Consider the following 10,411-nt stretch of genomic DNA (forward strand, 5'->3'; position numbering starts at 1 on the left):
TCTCACAAGTAGTGAGGTGGTTCTTATCGATTTCTTGCTTGCTCTAAGGTGTCCCTTTCAGGTTGGTGTCCCCTGCATCCTGGTGTCTGGATTTAGATAGGCTCCTGCACCCTCTTCTTGAATGCTATGCATGCACAGGCATGGACCTAGGATCTGCATCCTATGTAAGAGGCTTTGCCCAGTAACAGACATTTACCTGCTTCTTCCTCACCTTGCAAGATCACCAGAAAGAGGGGATTTATTTTCCTAAGGGGAAGAATAGCTGTAGTTAGAACGTTGTTAGGAGAATGCTTTGAGCTACTGAAACTTGACTTGGAAATAGATGCGTTTGCAATAGAACAAATATGTACCTCACTAATTTATTGATTTCATTAAAATTTTACTTAAAAAGTTGTCTGTTTCTGCCTTTTATTTATTTTCATCCAATGTATAACTAAGTTGTCAGTGGGATAGCTGTGTGGTTAATTATATGGACTTCCGCTGCAGCTCTAGCTGAATATGCATACCCTAATATTGTAAACTGGTTGTACTGCCATATTAAAGAGACCGTGCACGCCTCCTCATAAATCAGCAGCGCACCTGGTTATTATAGCCTCGGGTTAGCCGCCTGGCTATGATAAATCTGCCCTAATGACATCTTCAAAATGTTATGTACACATAGCAGAATATTTCTGCATATAAACTGACCTGTAGCTGTGAAGTTTAAAATCCACAGCATGTGGTTGGGATGTGGATTTTGATGCATAACTTATGCAGATCTGCAGCAAAAGTCCTAAATAATAATAAAAATTTAAAACCAATATAATCACCTACCCTTGAGCTTCCCTGGCTTCTTTGCTTGGTCCATGCCAGTCTCTGTATAGTTCAGCCTATTAAGACCTGTTGTCCTATATGACCACTGCAGCCAATCACAGGATGCAGTGGTCACATGGACCAGATTTTACTGCAGGCTTGTACAGAGACCAGCATGGAACTAGGTAGGGGTGGGCGATATGGCCTAAAATCTATATTGCAATATAATTTTAAGCATGTGCGATATGCGATATATATTGTTTTCTATATTTGGGGGGGGGGGGGGTTTAAAGTTTTTTTTTTTTTACTTTTTATTTAATAACTAACTATTAGCCTCCTTAAGGGCTAGAACCCTTGTCATATTCACCCTAATAGAGCTCTATTAGGGTGAATAGGACTTTACACTCTCCCTGCTGCCCTGTGCTTTGTGCACACAACAGCAGGGAGATGACCATGGCAGCCAGCCTCTCATGTGCCCCCCAGCCTCTCATGTGCCCCCCAGCCTCTGATCAGCCCCCCAGCCTCTGATCCGCCCCCCAGCCTCTCATGTGCCCCCAGCCCCTGATCAGCCCCCCAGCCTCTGATGTGCCCCCCAGCCTCTGATCCGCCCCCCAGCCTCTCATGTGCCCCCCAGCCCCTGATCCGCCCCCCAGCCTCTCATGTGCCCCCCAGCCTCTGATCAGCCCCCCACCCTCTGATCAGCCCCCCAGCCTCTGATCCGCCCCCCAGCCTCCCATGTGCCCCCCAGCCTCTCCCTCTTATCAGCCCCCTCTGGTAACTCAAAACCACCCCCCCTCCCTCCCTAGTATTAATCATTGGTGGCAGTGGCCACAGGGTCCCCCTCCTTCCCCCCATTATTGGTGGCAGTGGGCAGTTCTGATCGGAGTCCCAGCAGTGTAATGCTGGGGCTCCGATCGGTTACCATGGCAGCCAGGATGCTACTGAAGTCCTGGCTGCCATGGTATGTTAGTGAGCAGCATTATACTCACGTGCGCCGTGGCCGCCTGGCGCTCCTTCTTCTCATAGGTCTGTGCGGCTCATTGCTAATGCTATAAGCATTAGCAATGCGCCGCACAGACAGAAGGAGCGACCGGCGGCCACGGCGCACGTGAGTATAATGCTGCTCACTAACATACCATGGCAGCCACTTCAGTAGTGTGACTCCTGGCTGCCATGGTAACCGATCGGAGCCCCAACATTACACTGCTGGGACTCCGATCGGAACTGCCCACTGCCATCAATGCAGAGACTGAAGAACATTCCCGGCACCCGACCTCTGACAGGACGCTGTGATCCGCGCAATTAACCCCTCAACTGAGGGGTTAATTGCGGAGGATCGCAGCGTGCAGTCATAGGGGCTGGGATATGGTATTCAGGCATTCATTGGTGGCGCAGTGGCCACAGTCCCTCCCCTCCTACTCTGCTCTTATTGGTGGCCAGCGGCAGCCGCGCACAGTGGGGAGGGAGGGACTCCCTCCTTCTCCACTGTGCCGGCTCAGGAAAACATGGTGCGCGACGAGAGCTCGATCATTCACTACCGCTCCGTGGTCATATCGCGGTCCGGCGATATGCACAAAATCCATATCGTGGCACAAATTTATATCGCATATCGCCTATATCGCCCCCCCCCTAGAACTAGGCATGAGGGCCATATTTGCTGATGATTTCCCTACGGATTCTTGTAGAATTGCTGTGGAAATCTTTTGGAGCAATTCCACTACACGTGTATGTAGCCTTAAAGAGCACCTGTCAGCAGTATCATTCCTATTAAACCACACTTACTGTCTGGTAGGGTTGATCCTGCTAATTAAAATGTTAACTGCCTTGTGAATATCTGTTGCAGCGTGGCCAAGAAAGAAATAATGATTCTTTATGCAAATGAGGGCTTCAGTGCACTGAGGGGAGTAGCCAGCAGTGGAAAGCTGAGGGTGCACCAAATGGCTATGCACCGCCCCTCAGAGTCCTAAAGCTCTCATTTGCATAAAAAAAATAATTCTTGGGAATGGCACAATAGATTTTTGCAAAAAAAAGATATCATTTTAATCAGGAGGCTCAGGCTTATCTTACTGGTCAGGGATCTGTAAAGATGTAAGATTTTAAAACTAGTTCACATTTCCATTTGAGCAGCTTCACTACTTGTATCCATAACAGCAATTCAGGCTACAGCACTCATTTACAAATACATACTGTAGCAATCTGCTGATGGATGAAGTACTGGTATCCACCACAAGATGGCAGAATAAAGCTACTGTGTACCTGTTTCTTAAACCCTGCTGAATCTAAATTCTAAGCGGGAAAGGCAATAAGCTGCAAAGTTTCCCATCCACCTCTGGATCTGAATCATCGATCACAAAGATTTTCATATATTGGTTTTCTCAGATTTCCAAGTTAGTGCTTGAAATATCAGTTGCCTGTACTAATATTTTTTCTCACAATCGCCTACCAGAGCTGTGCTGCTAGTTGCACTTCCCAATCTCTGAATAATTGGGGCTGTAGTCTGTCAGGTAGTGTTGTATTATATTTGACATTATTGAGATGAGGAATCACAGGTGATAACTCAGTGGATAGAATAGAACACACAGCGGAAACGGGAGACACAGGCCTAGATTTACTATGTTTCTTCTACTAGAATCTGGCTAAAAAGTGGTAAAGTTTGGCACAGCTAAGTTTTATCCAATTCTTTTGGCCTACTCAAAAAAAGGATGGGGCTTTTGTAAAAAGGGCATGCCCTAAGGTGAACATTTTGCACTCAAAGGACAGCAACCAATATTTAGTGTAAAGTTACCATGCACTACATAGTTACTGTCACGGTGGGGAGTGGGTGAAACCCCCACCGTAGCATATAAGGTATGCGGGGGAGCAGCTAGGCCAGGATCAGGGAGTGGGTCACCTCCTAAAGCTTTCCTAATCCTTGCCCTAACTCCTCACTGTGTGAGCGGACCTGGATGGTAGGACGGCTCATACCCAGGATACCTAGGACCCTGAGTCGCCCTTATAATTCCTCACATAGGAGCAGAGGAGAGACCTGTTTTTCCAAGACACGGAAGAGCAGGAGTCTGCAGGGCTAACAACCAGAAGAGGAAGCCAAGTGGAACGGCAGGTAAGTATACAGTGGCGGGGATAACCACTAAACCTAGAACCCAGGAAGGCATGGTAACTTACCGGCCGCAGCTGCTGGACAGCACAACAGAAGACCACACTAAGGTAAACTGGAACCCATACAAACGTACTGCAATCCAAACACCAAACAGATGCAGTATGTACTGACACACAGGAACCAGCAACAGCTCACAGACTTGACTTTTGGTTCACCCCTCCAGGAAACCATGGAGCCCCCTTCCGGAGGCACAATAAACATGGTACGACTTGCATACATGCCGGACATAAAACACCAACTGACCAGACATGTAACAACAACAAAACGAGACACCAAACCCTGAACATAAACCCACACCAAATAAACCCACGCCAAACAACCACACAGGTAAGGTAGGAGAACATGGAGGATAGAATGGGAAGAAATCGCTGGAAACATCGATGTCTCACTAGGTGGCCCTCACACTGGAAGATGGAACATCCAGACAAGGCGCATAACTCCAGCACACACCAAGGCTGGAGTACAACAGACTCCTGGCCTTAAGCCACAGGTATAAGAAGCACCTAGTGACCACACCCAGCAAGGTAGTTAAGCCCTCCAGCACCAGGCAGGGGAGGAACCAGGAGAAGGGGAGAAAGGCACATACAAGCTTAAATAAATGGGTTGCCCATGGCAACCGGCATGCACGGCAACGTGTGAAGCGCACAACACAGAGGCCGTGACAGTTACATAGTTAATACGGTTGAAAAAAGACATAAGTCCATCAAGTTCAACCAAGGGATAGGTGGGTTGAACTGAGCTACTGTGATAAATCTAGATCAGCCTAACTAAGTTCACCCCATTGATAGGATCAGTAAGTCTGCCCCACAGACTTCTAAGGCTGTGTAAGCCGTATACCGGGGTGGGCTCCCCAGGATACAGCGATAGTTCACAATCTTAACGTGCTCTATATTATTCCCCCTCCCATAACTAGTCCGGTATCACGTGCCTGATTATTACTCCTGAGCAAAACGCTGAACTGGAAGAGTTTGTGGGGGTGTTTATCAGCTCCCTTTTAGTAATGGAGTCCCTGTAGTACCAGTAGCAACTCTTTAGACCCTTTCACAAAGCAGAGACCCTAACTATCTAACTACAGGCCTGGTCTAAGTCTCTAGGCGCCAACACTGCAGTGTGATGCGTGCACGATCTTACCGACCTGGGTCTGCTCTTTATCCACTGATGTCTCTGACCCGAACAACCAGTCTCTCCAGCAAACATGAGGTCTCACAGGGTATGTAGCTTGTTCCTTAGTCCTTGTCAGCCTTCCTGGAAATAATCCTCCTTTCCCCGGACAGGATCTGGGTCTTGGACAACGATTAGTTTCACTCAGCTGCAGCTGTGGTCACAGTGGAGAGCCTCCCACTCCTGGAACCATTAGCTTCTCTGCTCACACACAGTTTGTCAGCTCGCTCCTAAGATGCCTGCAGCTCCATTATGCTCTGAAGAACCACACCTCTCATGAATATGGAAATAGATATGCAGTCAGTCAGCTGTGCCTAGGAAACAGCAGCATCTTGTGGCCAAACAGCAGAACGTCAGTCCAGAACATTTAAAGGGCTTCTGTCACCCCCCATTGTGCAATTTTCATTAGCCGACATTAGCTATTTGCTAATGTCAGCTGAGTGCAATCATACATGTCCTACCTTTGTGGCTTATTTCTTGTAAAAATCATACTTTTATCATGTGCAAATTTCTTCACTACCAGCAAGTTGGACGTGTACTTGCTGGTAGCCGCCGCATCTGCCACTTCTAGACACGCCCCATCTCCTCTTGATAGACAGGGCCAGCGAGCGCTCTCCTCCTCCCCTCTGGCCCCGTCTGCTGCTGAATTCCCGCGCCTGCGCTGTAACGTTCCTCGATCGGCGCAGGCGTACTGAGTGAAGGACGCACGCTTGCCAGCTCCTTCCTCAGTGCGCCTGCGCCGATTATGTCACACTACACCCGGAAGAGAAGACTGCCGATTATTGTTGATGCCGGCAGTCTTCTCTTCCGGGTGTAGTGTGACGTAATCGGCACAGGCGCACTGAGGAAGGAGCTGGCAAGCGCGCATCCTTCACTCAGTAAGCCTGTGCCGATCGAGGAACGTTACGGCACAGGCGCGGGAATTCAGCAGCAGACGGGGCCAGCGGGAGGAGGAGAGCGCTCGCTGGCCCTGTCTATCAAAAGGAGATGGGGCGTGTCTAGAAGCGGCAGATGTGGTGGCTACCAGCAAGTACACGTCCAACTTGCTGGTAGTGAAGAAATTTGCATATGATAAAAGTATGATTTTTACAAGAAATAAGCCACAGACAAAGGTAGGACATGTATGATTGCACTCAGCTGACATTAGCAAATAGCTAATGTCGGCTAATGAAAATTGCACAATGAAGGGTGACAGAAGCCCTTTAATTTAATCCACACACAAACAGGTGTTAAACAAAGAGAGCTGTTTCTTAATCTCACAGCCAGGCTCGGTCTGGCCCACAAAGGTTATTCCCCCGGTGGGCCCCTGAGCACGGCCCCTAGTCTCCCACCCCCTGCACAAGTGGCACATAACACAGTAGACTTACTACACTACATACATATATTCAATCTACAGCACCTCAACCAGCCTATGTTCATATAAAAAATCTTGCTGCTGTGTGAGCAGGTAATGTATCCATACGGTGGGCCTCCAAAATAAATTTTACTGGTGGGCCCTAGGTACCCCAGTCCGACACTGCTCACAGCTGCACATTGATTGCATAGAAATGTGTTCACATTGTCAGTGTAACATGCGGTATGCAGAGTTTTGTAAAAAGAGTGTAACAACTGAATACACACTTCCCCAACCTCATATGTTCTAAAGTTGTTTAGACCCCACATTTTCTACGAGGAAGAAAAGAGATCTAGCCAACAGCAACATATGGTAACTAGGGATGAACGAATCGACTTCGGATGAAACATCCGAAGTCGATTTGCATAAAACGTTGTTCTAATACTGTAAAGAAAATATGGATGGGCACTCATATATGGAGATATAGGACACAATTTATTTATAAAATTTACAATAAAATTAGGTCTCACTTATAAAAAGAACAATATAAAAGACATGAAATAAAATACAATATAATGCAGGAGATAACTGTGTCGTTTTTGGGCTAAGGCTAATAGTTCAAAAAACTCCTCACCCCGGATTTTCACAGATTTGTTGAATCCTAAAGATTAAGTGTTAATTCAAGGGGAGGATGAATGAAACAGTCAGCCCCCGCTCAATTCAGTAATAATCTCCCATAATTCTGTAGATATATTAATCACACATCAATACTTATAAAAAAAAATCCACCTATAGTGGTATGATCGGTCCTATTTTTGAAATAAAAAAACCACTAGTTGTACTAGAATGCCGCTGAATGTCCTGTATCAATTCAACATGTGCTCAAATAATAGCGCTCTGCATGTACAAAGTTTCCTTTGTGCTTGGTATTTTTTGCAAGATGTAACCAGTTCTTTTTATATCTGTAGGACACTGTTGCAATTTCATCAGAGTCAGATTGTTGGAAACAGTCCTTAATGTATATTTCGGGTACAGTTTGTTTTCTAGCACCTCACCATCTTTACCCACTACGTGGGCTTACCTTTGCCTGTAACTTGGTGGGACTTGCGACTGGATTCGTCCTCCACACTGTGTGCCGGCGTCCCGGTTGTGGAGTTAATCGCGATCCACGTGTCTCTCACAGCTGGTTCCAAGATCCGACTTGGTGTGAGGATCACGTACTTTTCAGGCGCAGGTAAATGACGTCTTGAGGGCTTTTCTAATGAAGTGAAGAAATTCCTTTCTTTTTTTTCTCTTTAAAGTGCACTTGTATTCATACTGTAGAAGCGGGGTATCCGTACAAAGTCCTACGCCAAACGCGTTTCGGGGAGCTGCTGTCCCCTTCCTCAGTGGCATACCCCGATTCTGTAGACCATTGTATTTATACTAATTATCGGTCTTTCTCAAGATCCGTTCTGGATCTGGATTATGTCCCAAAAGCTGGTCTGGATCAGATTTTTGAATGTCATTCTATATCCTTGAAATTTACTTGCGGTTTTGATGCGTCATTTTTTCACAAGGTGCGTTTTTTCTACTATCTTTGCAATTTTATGTCTATAGTTATATCCATTTGGAATTTTTTCTTTGTGGTATTTTGTTTTCATATTATTATCTTCTATATGTGAGATTTGTTTATTTCTATCTCACTATATATCATTACTATCATTTTTTTATGAAAAACACACTTTACTGAATGTTTATCAAACTATCAGCAATGTTTCAAAAATATATATACAATAAATATATAAAAGAAAAATATTAAAAAATATATAAAGTATACACTCACCTAAAGAATTATTAGGAACACCTGTTCTATTTCTCATTAATGCAATTATCTAGTCAACCAATCACATGGCAGTTTCTTCAATGCATTTAGGGGTGTGCTCCTGGTCAAGACAATCTCCTGAACTACAAACTGAATGTCAGAATGGGAAAGAAAGGTGATTTAAGCAATTTTGAGCGTGGCATGGTTGTTGGTGCCAGACGGGCCGGTCTGAGTATTTCACAATCTGCTCAGTTACTGGGATTTTCACGCACAACCATTTCTAGGGTTTACAAAAAATGATGTGAAAAGGGAAAAACATCCAGTATGCGGCAGTCCTGTGGGCAAAAATGCCTTGTGGATGCTAGAGGTCAGAGGAGAATGGGCCGACTGATTCAAGCTGATAGAAGAGCAACGTTGACTGAAATAACCACTCGTTACAACCGAGGTATGCAACAAAGCATTTGTGAAGCCACAACATGCACAACCTTGAGGCGGATGGGCTACAACAGCAGAAGACCCCACCGGGTACCACTCATCTCCACTACAAATAGGAAAAAGAGGCTACAATTTGAGCGAGCTCACCAAAATTGGACTGTTGAAGACTGGAAAAATGTTGCCTGGTCTGATGAGTCTCGATTTCTGTTTCTGTTCAAATGGTAGAGTCTGAATTTGGCGTAAACAGAATGAGAACATGTATCCATCATGCCTTGTCACCACTGTGCAGGCTGGTGGTGGTGGTGTAATGGTGTGGGGGATGTTTTCTGGGCACACTTTAGGCCCCTTAGTGCCAATTGGGCATCGTTTAAATGCCACAGGCTACCTGAGCATTGTTTCTGACCATGTCCATCCCTTCATGACCACCATGTACCCATCCTCTGATGGCTACTTCCAGCAGGATAATGCACCATGTCAAAGCTCGAATCATTTCAAATTGGTTTCTTGAACATGACAATGACTTCACTGTACTAAAATGGCCCCCACAGTCACCAGATCTCAACCCAATAGAGCATCTTTGGGATGTGGTGGAACGGGAGCTTCGTGCCCTGGATGTGCATCCCTCAAATCTCCATCAACTGCAAGATGCTATCCTATCAATATGGGCCAACATTTCGAAAGAATGCTATCAGCACCTTGTTGAATCAATGCCACGTAGAAATAAGGCAGTTCTGAAGGCAAAAGGGGGTCCAACACCGTATTAGTATGGTGTTCCTAATAATTCTTTAGGTGAGTGTATATGTGTACCAATTGCAGATTCCTACAGCTTTCATATCGGAGGTATTTTCCCTCCACAGATGCGTCTGTTTGGAGTCATTTTGACTAAAAACGCATCTGCGGTTTGTCTGCCTTTTTGTTCGATAAATAACATTTTAACTGTCATTGGCATTCTTATGATTTATGGGGTCTATTTTAGGCATTTCGCATATAGAATAATGTTTACAATTTCATAGCTTCTTCTTGGCTAGAAGGAAGAAAAGAGATCTAACCAACAGCAACATATGGTAACTACTAGGGATGAACGAATCTACTTCAGATGAAACATCCGAAGTCGATTTGCATAAAACGTTGTTCTAATACTGTACAGAGCAGGAGCTCCGTACAGTATTAGGATGTATTGGCTGATGAGCCGAAGTTATTGCTTTGCGAAGTCTCGCGAGACCGCGCAATAACTTCATAAATTAATTTGTACCCTGTAAAAAAACATTTCCCGAACTCCGGTTCGGTTCCAAGTGTTACCTTTTAGGCTTTTTTCCAACCTTGACATGCCTTTCTTGGAAATCTCAGCATGCGCCGGGTGTGCGGTCATTCCGTGCATTGGGGACTGCAATTTGCGGTCTCCAATGCACAGTCAACGTCCGTGCGGCGGCCGGGACGGATCGAGACGCATTCGACTTGAATGGGTCCGTGATCTGTCCACACTGCGAAAAAAAAATTAATGGGTCCGCGTCCGCGATGCATCCGTGATGCAGGGAGCACATGGCCCGTGCCCAGATATTGCGGACCCACTGTTTGCGGTTTTTGGAGGCTGGTATCCCGCGGCCGGGCAACGACCATGTGCATGAGGCCTCATAGAGTAAAAAGAGCTGAAAAAATTCTGGTGTCACACATACTGTAGGTTTTATGAGGGGTACAGAACCCAGAGGTTTTATTGGCTGGGATTTTTGAA

The sequence above is a fragment of the Bufo bufo genome, chromosome 3 (genome assembly GCF_905171765.1).
Source record: "Bufo bufo chromosome 3, aBufBuf1.1, whole genome shotgun sequence".
In the NCBI taxonomy this organism is placed as follows: domain Eukaryota; kingdom Metazoa; phylum Chordata; class Amphibia; order Anura; family Bufonidae; genus Bufo; species Bufo bufo.